Source organism: Tupaia chinensis, unplaced genomic scaffold (assembly GCF_000334495.1).
Source record: "Tupaia chinensis unplaced genomic scaffold, TupChi_1.0 Scaffold144482_1, whole genome shotgun sequence".
Taxonomy (NCBI): Eukaryota; Metazoa; Chordata; class Mammalia; order Scandentia; family Tupaiidae; genus Tupaia; species Tupaia belangeri.
The window spans coordinates 1,670,748-1,688,261 of record NW_006204341.1 but is presented as its reverse complement, the minus strand read 5'-3'; the positions used below and the strand labels follow the sequence as shown (position 1 = coordinate 1,688,261).

General features: G+C 35.6%; 1 protein-coding gene across 1 annotated transcript in view; it reads left to right on the top strand.

Moving 5' to 3' along the window:
• DIAPH2 (diaphanous related formin 2) overlaps window positions 1-17,514 on the top strand; it is a gene marked incomplete at its 5' end in the record, with an annotated part of 1,076,033 nt that overhangs the window by 905,865 nt on the left and 152,654 nt on the right.

Here is a 17,514-nt window from a genome sequence, read left to right as displayed (position 1 = left end):
TTTTTTTTTTTGGAGAGGTTTTTGTTATAGGACGCATGTGCTCACCAGACAGAGAGAGACAGAGAGACAGAAAGCGAGTAATCACCCCCCAGGGGGGATGACCACGCCGCAATCCCTTCTCCTCCTCCTCTGTTCTCCTCTCAGGATCTTGGCCACACACACACACGAGGCCAGCGTGAGTTTTAAGCCACCGGTTCCGGGATGCGAACCGCAGTCAACTACATGGGAATCCAGTAACATAGCCATTACCCTAACTGCTGGTCCCTGTATTTTATCATTTTTATACTCTCTTGTCTTCTCTTTATTTCATTTCTTAACGAAAATCGAATTTTTGGGACAGACATAAACGTGTATTGATTAATAAGATCTGAGTTTGCTTTACAGAAGCTAGAAATAGAAGATTGCTGTGTTGTCCTTCCTTGATCATTCATAGACAACTAGAGAACAAATTGAACACAGACCATTTATGTCCTATTTCTATGCAAAGTTGTTCAAAGGAAACCCTGATGGTGTTCTCTATAGAAATTTTAATCACTTTTGCTTGTCTGTTCTCCTACATAACATAATCAGCTTTGCTGCGCATTTCTTCATTGGCTATCTCTGTAGGATGGTAGGAGATAAGGTCAGTTCCAGTTGAAGTTTATGATAATCTGAATTTAGCAGGCTTTCTTTAGGTATTGAAATATGCTATAAGTGGGAAAAAGCCATTATTATACAGCAATAAATTTCTCTTGATAGTTTCAAGTCCATGTCAAAAATTCACAGACATGCTAATGTTGGTAGCTAAGCTCACACAACCACCCGCTTATTTACAAGCCTTCAATTCAGGAATGAATGGTTGATACCCTATATGTCAAGTGCATGCTACCAGTCTAATGTAAGTAGACATTCCATGCATTTGCAACGACAAAAACTGACAAGGTAGTCATCAGACTGTCACAAGTAGCTAAAATTCTCTAGAAAATTAAATGCTTTCATTCATAACTAAAGGAAAATAATTGCTCTATCAATAGCTTTGATTATGGGTTCATTTCTCATATAAGCTCATTTCTCATATGAGCTCATTGGTATATTGTTATTTTCATAAATGAGGGTGAGAATTTGTGTACTCTGCTTCCTCTCCAGCAGAATTCCATCTGCTGCCCCAAGGGCAGAAGGCAGCCAGATTCACCTGCAAATGGATGTACTTCAACTTTTGTTAAACCTTTAGACATACCTCTGGTGTGTATTAAAATTTGAACCTTACTTCTGGCAAGTTCTTTTCCTGGTGCTTGTTAAAATGAGAGGAGTGGAAGGTGAAGGAAGAAAATAAGAGGGCAGTGGGTATCTCCAAATCCATAGTATCCCATTCAGATTCCTTGGTGTCTTTTGCATCTGCAAACTATTTTGAATCTAAGATAGTGCCTCACCTCTTCCAGGAGGTCTTTGTATAGTCATTGTCATCTCTCTTAAGAACATAGAATATACAACGTGATAACATACTACAAGGGGCCAGTCATGGTGCTGCAGCAGCAGCATAACACTCTGCAATTCAGAGAACTATATGGAAGATCAGAGTTCAGTTTCCAGGTTTACCCATACACATCTGGTGTGCACTTGCATACTCATTATTCTGACTATCTGAAAGGCTAGCAGGGTGTTGGGGAGATCATGACGTGAGACCTTGTTGAGGGTGATTTTCCCTCTATCTCAATAAATGAACAAACAAAAATACCATGAGGGTTCCAACTGTATCTGCTTTTAAAAGATTGTGATTAGGGCTAGCAGGTGGAATGGTGGTTAAGGAGCTGGAATCCCACATGGTCGACTGCAGTTTAAGTCCCAGACCTGATGGCTTGAAAAATCATATGTACACAAAATCCCAAGAGGAGAATGGAGGAGAAGGGATTGGCAGGGAGAGATTTCTCTTTTTCTTTCTGTGTTTCTCTCTGGTGAGTGCACACACATTATGGCAAAAACCTTAAAAAAATTGTCATTTATTTTCAGCCTCTACCTTATAAGTTAGCATAAGCTCTTAAAAACTATTTGTCGAATACTTCACAATTATCGAAAACATTCAATCTACACGAAGACCTTTTCAATATAGTGTACGTTAACCTATCTCTGAAGTTTCAAATTTGAGGGATGAAGGAAATAAAAATTTCATTTTATATCACTATAAATGGAATTCCATTAAAGCTGAGTTTTTTGTTTTTTGTTTTTTATGGGCAAACTCAAATGTCCTGTGTATGTTACCTTCACATGACCTTTCTCCTCTGTAATGTTCATGCTTGGCAAGTGGAGAAAAAGCAGCAGCATAACACTCTGCAATTCAGAGAACTATATGGAAGATCAGAGTTCAGTTTCCAGGTTTACCCATACACATCTGGTGTGCACTTGCATACTCATTATTCTGACTATCTGAAAGGCTAGCAGGGTGTTGGGGAGATCATGACGTGAGACCTTGTTGAGGGTGATTTTCCCTCTATCTCAATAAATGAACAAACAAAAATACCATGAGGGTTCCAACTGTATCTGCTTTTAAAAGATTGTGATTAGGGCTAGCAGGTGGAATGGTGGTTAAGGAGCTGGAATCCCACATGGTCGACTGCAGTTTAAGTCCCAGACCTGATGGCTTGAAAAATCATATGTACACAAAATCCCAAGAGGAGAATGGAGGAGAAGGGATTGGCAGGGAGAGATTTCTCTTTTTCTTTCTGTGTTTCTCTCTGGTGAGTGCACACACATTATGGCAAAAACCTTAAAAAAATTGTCATTTATTTTCAGCCTCTACCTTATAAGTTAGCATAAGCTCTTAAAAACTATTTGTCGAATACTTCACAATTATCGAAAACATTCAATCTACACGAAGACCTTTTCAATATAGTGTACGTTAACCTATCTCTGAAGTTTCAAATTTGAGGGATGAAGGAAATAAAAATTTCATTTTATATCACTATAAATGGAATTCCATTAAAGCTGAGTTTTTTGTTTTTTGTTTTTTATGGGCAAACTCAAATGTCCTGTGTATGTTACCTTCACATGACCTTTCTCCTCTGTAATGTTCATGCTTGGCAAGTGAAGAAAAATGCCAACTTTGTATTTAAGAAAAAAAAAAAGGAGAGATCTGTGTGCTCTTATGTCTATTGTGCTTGCATTTGACTCTGCCATTTTCAACTCAAATCACTGTTTGTTCCACTCAGATGTAGCTACTTAGAGGTCAGGATCCCTAAATATTACTAGAGAAACAAGGAAAACAGAGTGACAATAACAGCCCTTTATTTCAGTTTTACTTTTCTTCTCATCAGTCTTTGTAAATCTGCTCTATAAAGCAGGGCAGGAAACAGTAGTGAGTGAATCTCTCTAAAAGAGCATTAAGTAATTAGTTGCTTTTCCAGCTTTCTCAGTGATTTACTCAGAACAGATGTCTCTGGAGTTGAAGGGTTTCATCCAGCATGTAGGAGTGTTCTAAGGATTTGAACTGTTTGAGAGACTTTTGGAATCCAGGATGGTATTTTCACTTTCCACTTGGGAAGGTTTTAACTTGAGATTTTAGGTTTACGAGTCTTTTCTTTTCTTTGTCTAGCATGGTTATAGGATACTGCAAGTAATACAGTACTCTCTGAGCAATGAACGAGAATCTTTTTTTTTATTTCATACATTATTCATAACTCTGCAGTGGTTTCAGAAAGTCAATGTATATCGTGGACACAAAGAAATGAAATACAAAAACATAAGGATATGATTTTCATATTGTGCTTGAGTTTTATCTTTATTTCCCAGGTATAATACCTGTTAGAGTTTTAATAGCCTTATAGTTATTAATGAAAAGTATACCTATTTACCTTGTTTTGTAATAAATTGAGAAATTATGTTCAAATATTTGCAACTAACTTATGAAGGGAAGTTTATATTGGGATGGGTAAGCAATATGATTTTCTGTGACTAATTCAGTATTTTAGTTATGTTTGTGACATCATTTTAGTTGTCTATATGCCTTAAGTGGCAAAGATAACAACAGATGATGGTGTTTAGTGCACAATATTTATGAATTTAATTTTATCATCGTATCGACAGATGAATCAAACATAAACATTCTTTAGTTGAAAGGCTTTTTTTTTTTTTTTTAAGCAGGATTTCCCTATGTCACAGTTGTCCTGCCTCAGCTTCTCAAGTAGCTGGGATTACACGTGTGTGCCACTACACCCAGATTTTAGGGTGGGTGGGGAATTGAACCCATCTCCCTTGTGGCTTTGTTTGTAGAGCAGCAGCATCTTACCAGTGAGTGCTGTCATGGCTGGACCAAGAAAATGTACTTTAAAAAAAAGTTTTTATTTTGTAGATTTTATTTTATAGTCCCAACTTAAATGAACACTTGTGCACCTATAGAGAGGATTAAGACAAGCTTAGTTAATAGTCCTAAAAACCTACAATACTGAGATACCAAGATGATATCCATCCTTAGTGACTGGATATAAAAAATTAATCAGCCAAAATAGAAAATAAATTTAGAAATGAAGTTTCAAACAAATGTATGTCTACGAAATTATTGGAGAATGTTATAAACTTTGACTTGAGGTGGGACACAGATGGAGGAAGACAAATCGTAAGAAAAACATCACATCTAGTAGCTTGAATATCTTTTTCAGTTGCCATTATTGATCAGTTTGCATGGCATATTTAGAACAGAAACTTCCTGTTTTGCAGAGAAAGATGTGAATCATCAAGAAAGTATTGTGGTCAGGTTGAATGCTTTTCTCATAGATTCTGTGCATTATAGAATATCCATGTGCTTCAATTTCTTTACCCTTTTCCTACTTCCCAGGTTTTGTGATCCTGGGACCTTTTATCACCACTTTCCTTATTTCCTTTGTATTGCTTAGGAAGTTTAAGATGTTTATCTCTCTCACAATACTGTTGTTTCTCTCCTCCTTTGGCCTAATCTGATATTCTGTACTTCTGCTGTGATTAAGAAAAACTGGGAAAAATCAGAGAAATATAGTTGATTCAGCATTGTTTAAAATCTATTCCAGCTCTCTAAAGTCTCAGCATTCTGTCCCTTGTAGGAAAAAAATAAAAAAGAGAGACAAGTTAACTCTGTTATAAATCAGCCCTCTCTTACTTTATGCAAAATTGTTCTGGTCTTGGTGGAAACAGCAGGGTTTTTTTTGGGGGGAGCGCAATGAAGGATGTCTTCTGGTCTTGGTGGAAACAGCAGGGTTTTTTGGGGGGGAGGGCAATGAAGGATGAGTGAAACAGAAAAATTCCTTGTTGGAAAGCTGGGCTCCTAGTCTTTTTGGAATTATGACTTGATAGCCATTGAGATTTACAAATGTTTGTGATCAAGGCATCAAGTCAATAATCAACCTTTAATACTTATATGTCAATGATTTCATCAATTAGTATAGACAATTGCAAAATGACTACATAATTATTTTGCTCTCAAAACAATAATAAACATTTTTTAAAATCTCAAGGGATAAAATATCTTTTCATAAAACTTCTTCAAGCCACAGTACACATTTATTTACAGCTTCTCAAGTGTGAATGTGTTCAATGAAGAGGAAGAAGTTCTGGATTTCCGTAAGTAGAGCAGGTTGGCAGGTTTAATATTTTTTTATTTTTGTCTCTCCAAATATATTCAAATAAAATAGTAGCTTTTATTGAAACAGAACATAATTAAGTTTTACTCCAAAGAGAATTCTTTATTATTAAGGCATATACAACAACAAAAAAATATTTAAGCACTTCCCTTATTAATTGATGTTAATATTTTCCTCCAATGTTTTGAAAATATACACTTAGGTTTGTTCACTTTTTTTTTTTTAACTTGGAGGCTAATAGGTGAGTGAGACTGTACAGTGGGTATGTTTAACTGTTTACCTAAACTAAAGTATGACCTTGGGATATTTGATTGATTGTGATTTTTTTTTAATATCAGATCATGCAAAACCATTTTTCTTATACATAATTTAAAACTACTACTTAACTTTTATTCTTAACCATCAAATGGAATTTTGTTCTCCAGCTAGTTAGGTTATAAAAATTAGATCTGGCAAGAAATAAATAAATAAAAATGGAAAAGCCGCTTAATTTTGATGTATACCTTCTTTTCTGGGCTCTATACCATGTAGTACATCTCCTGGCATAACTGAAGTTGTAAAAAGGGTAGTGGTTGAGTGGAATTCATCATAGAGTATCACTTCCTGTGTTTTCAAAACTGCTTTTGTACCAATTAGCTATGACCTTTTATTCTTCTAGTCTTGGGGTATGAGATTATTAGAGGCAACTGTTTCTGAAATATTTTCTTTTTAGTATTAGTTTAAGCAAATTCCCTTGCATTGCAGAGTTACCTATTCTTTCATGCATGGAGTGTGTGTGTGTTGGTTCTTTTTTTTTTTTTTTTTTTTTTGGTCTGCTGCTGCTTTTCACTAAGCTGCTAAATCTTTTGCAGAGGAATTAAACGTAATGTTTCTAGAAACATTAATAGCTTGTGCCCTTTTCTGAGTGTCCTACTTCAGAAATATTGCAGCTGCAGTGGTATTACGTGCTGTCATTTCTTCCTGTTTTTTTAAAGTTCCAGTTTTAAGGTAGATCCAAGCTCTTTTATTCCTTGGTTAGGTCCTGGAGATTTTCCTTTTCTAAATGATATGAATGCTTCAGTCCGGATTTTAAAAGCATATTGCTTCTTTGTCAGCGTATTCCAACTCAGTTAACTATGCAGTTCTTAGGAATAATGGAGCTTGGGCAAGAGTATAAATGAATAATTATAAATCAACCCCTCCTATTAGAAAAACAACCCAAAGCAGGGGCTCTGTGAATACTGTTATCATAGCCTCCTGTTTAGAGACAGCCCGAAGTGCTTTAGCTATGTATGTAATACAGGGGAAGAACTTCCACTAGCCATACAATGCCAGAAATGCTGCTAAGATTAAAACAAACCACAGACTGTTACATTTTTCATGATAGCTTTGATCATAGGCCTACAATGTGCCAATTGTTTGTTTTTGTTTTTGTTTTTTTAACTTGCATTTGGAACAGAGAATGTCAGGGCTTTGCTGCAGCGTGACTTGTTTATCCCTTCCCCTCCAAAGCATGTTTTTCTTTTTTTTAATATGATTTCTCTTCTTTCTTTGCCCATCCAGCTTGTAATTTTATTTTCAATTTGAATATCACACCATTTACTGCATGATTACTGCTTTTGAAGCTTGTTTTGCAGAGCTCTAAGTTTAATTGAGAAGAAATAATTTTATAAAAAATAGTTAATAAAAAAAATTAGGTAAGTCTCATTTAAATAATAGAAGGTAAACTTGACTTATTCTACTTGGACATCTAATTTGAATCTTTTGTGCACACTGTCCTGAAAGCTGCTACCACTTGTTAAATTTGAATAGCAGAGAACAAAACAGACATAGCAGAATATTACTTCTTTTTCACTTGCTTTAAATTAATTTGAGATTACAAAGAGCCACATCTTCATTATTAAAGTGAGCAATTCAATATGTACTCCAAAGTGTTCTACTCTTCTAACTCCTTAATGTCACATCAGAAGAACAAGGAATGAATATTTTGTTATGATATAAAGGTTTTTCTTTCTAAACTATCATGAAGTTAATTTTTTCCCCTACATTTATGATTCTTTGTAGGCTAATTGAAACATAATTCACCTGAGTAACTTGTACTTCAGACTACCTGGCGCTTAAGTATTCATAGAGAGAAAAGAGATTGTAAGAAATAAGTCTTCTTTGAAAACACTATATATCATTAGAATTTTGGTAGTTTATATTTTCCTAAAATAAGCTAGTTTTGAAACATATAAATACTCAAGTTAGAAATGAATCTTACTTATGCTGGCACAAGTTACCATTCATAGTTAGCACTGGTGCAACCTGATAATCTAGAAATCTCATTGCTATTTGTACCCATTTGTGTCAACTGTGCAAATGATAATAATCAAAGGACTGATGGCTTAATATAATAGCTATTGTGCTCTAAATATCTTTTATGCATTGACATTAAATGTCTCTCTTGCCTTGGTGTCTACTTTTAAATATCTACTACTCATTCCTAATACTATTTAACTCCAGATATTAGTCCTTTGACAGTGTTACATGCTATTGACAGTATCTTTTAATTTGCTTAATTTCCTGACATTTGCTATGTTAATTTTTTACTATGGGATTTTTTAATGCCAGATTTGTGCTTAAAATAGAAAAGCCCTCTACTAATAAGATTTAGTCATATCACCTAAGTACTACAGAGTTGTCCCATATGTAATAGGGAGAGATAAAGAAGGGATCACAGATAATAAATTTGCCCAGCTTTCCCCACAAAGTTATTTCACCAAGCTTTAAGTCGCAGCTTTTATTGATAAATATAAATACACGGGTTATGTAAGGGAACCCTATGCCTATTTATAATAGCATTGAAATCTGGTTTTAGTAATTGCTTTAGGCCAAACCGCTCCATAAACAGTCCCAAGGCAATTTGAAAACAGGTATTTGTTGCATCATCTGTTTTTATTGCATATGCATTTTATTTTATGATTTTTGTAATTAAAATAATAAAACTAAATAATATTTTCTGGTTAACTAGTAGGTAAACAACTTTACACAATATAGCTCTATTTTTATTTTGTGCAACAATTGATGGTCATTCAAAAGGAAGATCTTTGAGGAGGAGTGGGGGAGGGTAGTATTTTCAATTGGTGACCAGACTTTTAACAAAACAATTCCTATTATAATCCTAGGAATTTCATTGACTAAATCCCCACTCAAATGCCTAGCAAGGAGTGAGAACTGTAGCCAAAGGAACAAAGGATAGAGGGGACCAGGATCTGAATGGGTCCCACCATGGTGCCCTTTAGGGGGTCCCATTGTGCCTTGGCTTAGCACCTCTCACCATTACTTATGAAAATACTCAGCCCTGAGTGATGCTGCATGTCTTACATTCTACTTACTAAAATTGCTTATGCAATTTCAATTGGCTATGGTATTTATCATGTACTGTCCTCGGTATTATGTAGCATGGTTAAGCCTAAGAAGGAAGCAGCTGCCTTTTTTTGTTTGTTTTGTTTTGTTTTAAAGTGGATCAAGCGATTGTTATGTATTGTTCGAATATCAGTTCAAGTTTCTTGAGTGCTGTGGCATCCAGATGACTGGTAGTAAATAAACATTAGGCTTTTAAAACAAAAGACTTAAAGACTTTTATGCGATTCTTCAAATTCTATATGGCCTGGAAATAAAGAGTAGCTATTGAACCCTTTTATTTCAATAAAACTTTATATATATATACCCACTGGTGAGCACATAGAAATCTGCACTTCAATGTTAGTGGAAGGTACACATGGGTATCAAGAAGTAAAAATCCTAGAAGATATTATAAAATCATGTTATATAATTCAGTTTTTACAGCGGTTCAAACCTAAGGGGCATCTGTGTATGCCATAAATTGGTATGTATACAGAATTTATCTTACATCAACCTTGAAAAAAAATGGCTTTAGGATGATAGGCTTGGTTAGTTTCTTTTAAAGTATGGATGGAGAAAACATAATCATAAAAGCCTGTTGGAAATTCATACTTGGTAAAAGGTATTATGTTTTGTGAGTTAGTATATGTAGCTCCTTTGGTTTCTGGTAATATAACTAGATACCATTCTATTTTATTTTCCCCATAATCTCTTTGGACAGTTTAAACTCAGAGATTTTCTCATTCTGGAGCTCCCGTCCACTTTTGCCCTGATCCTTTCAATTGCATTGTCCCTTTTCTTTCTCTTTGCAGTTCCAAGGAGGATCTGTGAGCACTTATGTCCCACAGTTTACCAAAGTACTATAATTATAGCCTGTATCTTTTATTAACATAGACCTACATGCTATGCTTTTCTGGACTGGTCCAGATTATCAGTGCGATTAGCACCCTCCATTAAGTTGTACTGCCCATTTTCAGTAACAGCTGTAAGTCCCAGGATAAGCCTCCTACACAACAGTCTACATTTTTTTTTTTAAGAAATAAGGGAAAATTTGTAATTAAAAAATGTGAAAACCTCTAGAAAAATCTACCTTTGCCAATCTACCCAAACCCCTTCCTCATATAGTGCAAATTTTGACATAGGAACATCAGGAAATCTTCCTAATGATAGTACATTTCTGTACTTTAATAAATTAATCTGTAAATTAATCACAATGACAATATCCTGCTTTATTTCCTACAGTGGCTGTGAAGATAAAGTGAGATGGTGGATGTGAAACTTCTTTGAAATTTTGAAAGTGTATTTATTTAAAATTTGAACAGAGGTTTAACATATTTAAAAATTATGATCATTACTATATTAAATCAATGCCACTTAAATCCTTCAGTGGCTTCCCATTGCTGCTTAGAGAAAATTCAAATTTTTAAGAGTAACTCAGAAGGCTGGGTATGATCTGGCATGTGCCCTGTGTTACCTGCCTCTTGAGTAGTTCAAGGCTATGAGGAAATGTGTTACTGTATTAAAAAGAAAAGTATTGTTTTGAGTACAGTGATTTTCCAATAGTCATCCCCCAAATTGGGGCTTTGTGATAAAATTCAAGTAAGATTTTGATGTTAGAAGATACGATGTCAGATAAGTTTTATTATGATCGTTTGCTATTATTATTAAAATATGTAAAATGTTATTGGTTTCATTTACATCTACAATTGATTAAAGTAATGTACAATTAAAATGTAACTGAGAATTTATGGAGTGTTTAATTAAGAGCAGTAAATATAATAAACCAAGCTTCCAGTTACATTGCCTATCAAACTTGCAATGTAAAATAAATCTGATATTTTCTAAGTGAAATAATTAGAACAAATCTCATTTTAAAGTATCCCTCCCTTTTCAAGTCTTTGACTTGAAAACAAAAAATAGTATCCCTCTCCCTATAAGCCATGTTCTATATTTTAATTAGTCCTACTGCTTCTGCTAACAGATTCACAAAGTAGTAAAATTATTGCCTGAGGGAGCTGGGAGTGGGGGCATGGTGGTTAAAGGCCCTGGATTCCCAATGACCGAAGGCATTTCCCAGAACTGGTGACTTACTTGCTTTCTTTCTCACCCTGTCCCTCTCTGGTGAAATTAAAATAAATACATTTTTAAAAAGTAAATAAAATTATTCTTTTAAAAATTGCCTGTACCCCCCTGGCTTTCATAGTTAAAGCTTTTTTGGGGGGGCGGGGGGTGTGGCTATGTCTATAATATATAAAAAACAAAAGTTTTCTCTTCCTAGAAAAGCTATGCTACTGCAAAAAATTTTTTGAACGAAAAGTTATTTTTGGGGAATAAAGAAAAAGCCACTGTGGAACTTTAGTCATTTTTTTATCTCATTATTTTTCAATCTAGGAATAAACTTAAATATATAGCACCAGTAATTTACTTTGGTAGACTGAAGCTTTGGATGTTTTAGTTAGAAGTGGACTGTGAAAGACATTCTGGTTTCTTAAGAAAAGAAACCAATATAGTTGAGTATGCACCTAATAGTATCTCTGTAAAGCTTTTCATATTGTTCTGATTTAAGTGTTCATTAACAAAGACAAATGTATTTCTAAATCTCATGATTAGAGGGGCCATAGCCATCAACACTCTGCCAGAAATATAAAACTAAATAGTTAAGCTTTCCATTAGCTTTCATGAAACTTATAAACAGACGGTATCAGTATCTAGGAGTTATCTTCAAATGACAGTCAGTATGCTATAAAAAAATGAAACTAGGATTTTCAACTGAGATTGTCCAAAATTTGGCCATCTTGAAAAATGACTCCAGATGGATTCTTATTCTAAATTGCTAGAAGTTCTTGTTTGTTTGTTTTTTTTTTTAGATAAGGTCTTGCTGTGTCATGATCCTGTTGCCTCAGTCTCCCAAGTAACTGTTGTAGTAAATATTCTATTAGGTCATCAGAAAAGTTGTGATTTATTTTTGCATAGAAAAATATGTCATGACTTTTCTGAAAACACAAAGAAAGGTATTCAGAAAGTAAGTGAACTGACAATTCTTTATTGCTAACTAGGTACAAATCATGATTTACCAGGCCAAGTCAGAGTATAAAACCAGTAATTGCTAACTATAGATATATTCACGGTCAATATTTACTATGGCCAGACACTGAGGTTACAAAGATGGACCTTATTACACCAAAGGAATGTACTGTCTAGTGTGGGAAAGAGGGACACATATAAAGTATTAGATTAAGCTTTATAAAATTATTTATTTATTTATTTATTTATTTATTTTTCTAGAGGCTTCATGCACTTATTTGCCAGATAGACACACACACACACACACAGAGAGAGAGAGAGAGAGAATATGAGAAATTACCTTCCTGGGGGGGAGGGGCGTTAGCCACACTGTAATCCCTTATCCTCCATTCTCCTGTCAGAATTTTGAGCAAGTATATATGCATGCATATGTGCCTGGTGTCTTTTTTAAGACACTGAGTCTGTGACTCAAACTGTGCTTTCAGCCATGTGGGATTCAGTTGTCTTAACCACACACCCAGTGGCTGGCCTAAGAGATTGATTTTTGACAGGATCTTGCTATGTTGGGATTTTCCTGTCCTAGCACCCCAGCTATCTAGAACCCCAGATGTGTACCATCATGCCTGGCTCGTTTAGGTTGGATTGAGAACCATACCTGGCCTCGCAGCTGGCCTCAGCATCCAAGTAGGAGCATCTCAGCATCATGAACTACTATGGCTGAACCAACATTGTCAATTTTGACCTAAAAAATGCTCATTTCATACAATTCAACCTAAGATAATGCTGTATGATGGGGCTTAATGGTGATATGAGAACACAGATGTATAAGTGATCAGTTCTTCAGAAGAGAGATAATGTAGATTGCTTATTATTCAGCAAAAATAAAGTCAAATAGCAGTCCTTTTGTGTCTGTGTCTATGTGCATTAGAAAGATGCTAGGTCAGGGGCTAACCCCATGGCCTTGTGGTTAAGGGAGCCAGATCCCTCATGGTCCATTGCGCAGTTTGAATCCCAGCCCTCAGGACTTGTAAAACTTGCCAGTCACATGTGCATTTTTGCCCCAAAGCCTGACAGGATAAAGAAGTAGAAGGGAAAGGATTGTGGCATGACCACACCCCATTTAGAGGTGGTCTCTCCCTCTCTCTCTCTGTCTCTATCTCTGGTGAGTGCACATATCCTCTGGCAAATAAAAAGGGGAGGGTTGGAAGGAAATAAAGGAAGAAGCAAGGTAGGTAGGAAGGAAGGGAGGAAAAAGAAACAGATGCTAGGTCAGATTCATGCATCACATTTATGGCTTCTGCAGCATTGCAGCACAGTAACACTTCACCACTCTGAAATTCAGCTATTCCAGCAACTGTGCCTACTTAGAAATAGCATCTATCTCTTTGAAATATGGTCATAAACCTGAAAGTAAGCAAAACACAAAAATACCCTAAATAGGCAAGAGGAATGTGATCAAGTGCCCAAACAACAACCTGTGAACTTTCATCAGAAGAGAGCTTTTGTGGTCTCTCACTGAAAACCTGTTTACCCTTATGCTAGACCAAATCCTACCAAACTTGAACTTCTGTTTTATTCACACCCTAGCAAATAGGAAAGAAGGTGGGTGGGTATTTTAAGGTCCACTGGCAGTGCTGAGAAGCTATAGCTAATATCCTAAATGCAGTGGAGGAGATGAACTACTTATCAAAGCTGATAACATCAAAAAAATAAAAGTGCAAGATACAAAAATGTTTATAATTGGCCTCAACTGTGTAAAATATATGTATATCTTGCTTACAGGAGGTGGAAAAATAGGAGAGGCCAGCAGGTGGTGTAGTAAGGCACTGGATTCCCAAATGGACAACTGTGGTTCAAGTCCCAGACCTGGTGGATTGCTTTCTCTCTGTGTCTCTTTCTCTCTTTGGTGAGTACATGTGCTCTATAGCAAATACTTTTAAAAAAATTGGGATCAGCAGTTGGCATAATGGCTATGTCGCTGGACTCCCACGTAGTTGACCGCGGTTCGCGTCCCGGACCCAGTGGTTTAAACTCACGGCAAGCGCATGTGCGTGCATGCCCAAGATCCCGAGAAGAGAATGGAGAAGGGATTGCGGCGTGGCCATCCCCCCTGGGGGGTGATTTCTCGCTTTCTGTCTCTCTGTCTCTCTCTGTCTTTCTGGTGAGTGCACATTCCCTATAGCAAAAACCTCTCCAAAAAAAAAAAAAAAAAGAAAGAAAAAAAGTAATAATACTAATAATAAATAAAATTAAATAAATAATTATTTTTAAAATGGGGAGGGAAAGTAGAGAAATATGAGCCCCATATTTCTTCATTAGCATCCAGGCCAATCTTATGATGTCAGAGGCACAAGTTGGGAAACAGAGGGCCTGGTTTCTCCCCTAGCTCTGCCACTACTTCCCTGGGAAGTGCTAGGACATGGGAACAGTAGAAGAAAAGAAACTACATTCATATTATATATAAAATCCAAACCTCCCAAGTTCTCTATCCTCTTTGATTTGCGCTGTGGGTTTCATAGCTCTTGCCATCATCTAACATCTTATATTCATTTGTATCCTGCTTATCTCTTCCAGTACACTATAAGATCCAGAGGACCAGAAACTTTCTTTTATTGATTACAAAATCCCCAACTGGTAAATCAGTGTTGGACACATAGTAGGTCATTAGTAAACATGTGTTGAGTGAATGGATTCTTTTATTCATTGAGCACTCATCAGGTATATGGGTATTTTGATGAATATTGTTCCAACAACTGATGAATTGGATAAATGGAATGTGGTACAACCATGCAATAGACTATTCTTAAGTCATAAAAAAGACTGAAGTACTGATACATGCTACTACATGGATGAACCTTGAAAACATTATGCTAAGTGAAAGAAGCCAGTCACAAAAGGCCACACGTTGTATGATTCCTTCTGTTTGTTTTTCAATTTTTCAGTTTATTCTCATAGAAAAAGAACAACAAATAACAACCTTTTAAGAGTCTGTAGTTAAAATTCCTTGGAAGTCTATATTTCTATTGATAGATCTTTCATCGTTCATTTAGTAGTATTAACTTCTAGCCAAACAAAAGGACTTGGGGGCAACAACTCATATGCCCCTGGGATGGTGGTGGGTGAGGGTGCTGGCTTTTCTCCTGGCCTTTTCTTTACTATTCCATTTAAATGAATTGTCCAGAATAAGCAAATCCAAAAAGATAAAAAGTAGAGTGGTGGTTGCCAGGGGCTGGGTGATTTGTGGATTAGGGTGGGGGACATGGTGGGATGGGAGAAGCTAAATGATATGAGAGTTTTTTTGACGGGGGAATAATGAAAATATTCTACAATTGGTTGGGTAATGGTTGCACATCTCTGTAAATAAACTAAAAACTATTTGAATATATATATATATATATATACACACACACACACACACACACACACATATATACATATATACATACATATATTCAATGGTATGTGAATTATACCTCAAGAAAACTGTTCAATTTTTTCCAATTGGAATGAAATACACTAAAATATTAAATCTTTGTGGCTATGCCATGGCATTATAGTTGATTTTTTACTTCATACTTTTAATACTATTCTTTAGTAACTACATGCTGATTCTATCTTTAGAATAAATAAAATAATAATTAAAAATAAATTTTTAAAATGGAAGAGAACTTTAAGAATAGAGTAATTTGGGATGATTCAGAGGAGAAACAAAAAGACACACCTCAAATATGTTCTATGGACCTTGTATTTAGAGCACAGCACAGTATTTGATGTTCATGATAATTATGTGAATCAGCAGAAATTATTTTCAATAGATTCTTTTTGAAATAGATCTTATGAAAGCAGTAAAGTGTATATCATTGAAACATTTCTATAAAAAATGGCTAAGATTTTAAAAGTTGCTATTTAAAATGTACAAACCCTCAGCTATCCAGATCAACTAGAGTTTCTGAGCTTTCTGGATAGCTGAGATCTTACTTTAGATTTTTCTATTTTAAAATTAAATTATTCTGCAGCTATCTGTCCTATTAAATTATGGAGTATTATTATATGTAAGCTTCCTCTCTTAAGTGTCCATAGCTTTTTATTGGAGGCATTATTCTCAGATGGCTATGGAAACAAACTGATTGTCTTTATGCTTTTGCAAATGGCCCAGTTGTATGTTAAAATGTATCATCTTTTCTCAAATGTGAAGTTTTTACTCTATGATGTTGCTTTTGGTGGTTGACCTTTACTTAAAGATTTTCAGGAAGAGAAAAAATATTTACATATTTCCAAACTATTGCAAAGTATTAAAATGAAAGCATAAATTTTTAAGCTGTTGCGAATGTTTCCTGAGCAAATGTATATAACATAAAGAACATAGTATTTAAAATCGTATTTCCTTGTTAGTAGTATTACAGTTGAAGCATAGTGGCTACTCATTCTAATCCTCTTAAAAATCAGACAATGACAACAAAGCCAAATAAACACTAAAAATAAATGTATTGCCCTTATGAAAGAATATCAATATTCTCTTTATCTTTTATGTATGAAGTATGTTTGTAGCATTAGTTGCCTTTTCATAACTGCTTAGCAATTTCCTTATTTGTTGTTCACCGAATGATATACCTTGGTAGTTGTTCATGTTTTCTCTCCTTCTTCAACCCTTAAAACTGAAACTCACACCCATCAATCTCAGTATGACTGTATCTTCCTTGCATCCCTTCACACATCATGATCCTAATCTGACTCATCTTGTCTCCTTTGGAATTATGGGTCTTTTCTTCTTAATGTCTTGCTGTATTTATTCATTACTATTGTTCTGTTAAGATTCTTTTAAACTATGAGATTCTCCTTGTATTCATTATGAATTAGTTATCAATTGCCACCTAACAAAGAACCCTTAAAACTTGGAGACTTGGGACCAGAAGATCGTGTAATGATCACGTCGCTGGACTCCCACATAGTTGACCACGATTCAAGTCCCAGACCCGGTGGCTTAAAACTCACACCAGGCACGTGTGTGTGCCTGCGTAAAGTCCCAAGAGGAGAATGGATGAGAAGGGATTGCAGCATGGCCATCCACCTGGAGGGTGATTTCTCGCTTTCTATCTCTCTGCCTCTTTCTGTCTCTCTGGTAAGTGCACATAGCCTATAGCAAAAACCTCTCTTAAAAAAATTGTGCTTCAAGCATTGCTTTGGTAAGGATTTATTTATTTATTTATGTTTAGGTTTTTGCCATGGGGTGCATGTGCTTGCCAGAGAGAGAAAAATAAGAGGGAAAATGAGAAATCAGCCCACAGGGGAATGGCCATACCACAGTTCCTTCTCCTCCATTCTCCTTCGGTATTTTGGTTGCACACACACAAACCCAGCGTGATTTTCGTCTTTGGGTCCAGGACTCAAACTGTGGTCAGCCATGTGGGAACCCGGTGCTTTAACCATGACACCAACTGCTGGTCCCAGGATTTCTTAAATACACGATATAGTTTATCTACTCTGGGAGTGTTTCCCCAGAATATTTTGTTGATAAATGGAAAGAATTTGGGTTGTTATTGTT